The following is a 414-nucleotide window of genomic DNA, read 5'->3' as shown; positions in this document are numbered from 1 at the left end:
ACATCCCTACATTTAAGGAAGTTTTATTTCAGTGAAAGAGAGACATCGCATAATCAATGACTTCTCAACATTAGCCCCAATCAGAAATTTGACTCCATGGAAGCATGACCAAAGAAACAAAAGGCAATTACATTTTTTGGCAAACATTCTAAAACAACTTAGTAAATAAAATTTCCCTCATTGAAATAATTTCATAGAAGCCATTCATCCAAATCTGTATCCATGTTGAAAAAGAAATGCTCCAACTCACACCTTTCATTGCTGTGTGGAGCTCCAACTGAGAATCAAACGCACTGACATCATAATACAGAGAAGTCCTCTGGTGGATGATAACATTTTGCTTCCTTTCAAACCTTTAAAAACAAAAAAACAAAACCTGTTTGCCGCTGGATAAAGCTCGAGAGGTTGGGAGGG

Source organism: Pundamilia nyererei, unplaced genomic scaffold (assembly GCF_000239375.1).
Source record: "Pundamilia nyererei isolate P.nyererei 1_Seehausen unplaced genomic scaffold, PunNye1.0 scaffold00042, whole genome shotgun sequence".
NCBI classification, from domain to species: domain Eukaryota; kingdom Metazoa; phylum Chordata; class Actinopteri; order Cichliformes; family Cichlidae; genus Pundamilia; species Pundamilia nyererei.
The sequence above is the reverse complement of the archived record's forward strand: the minus strand, read 5'-3'. Positions refer to the sequence as shown.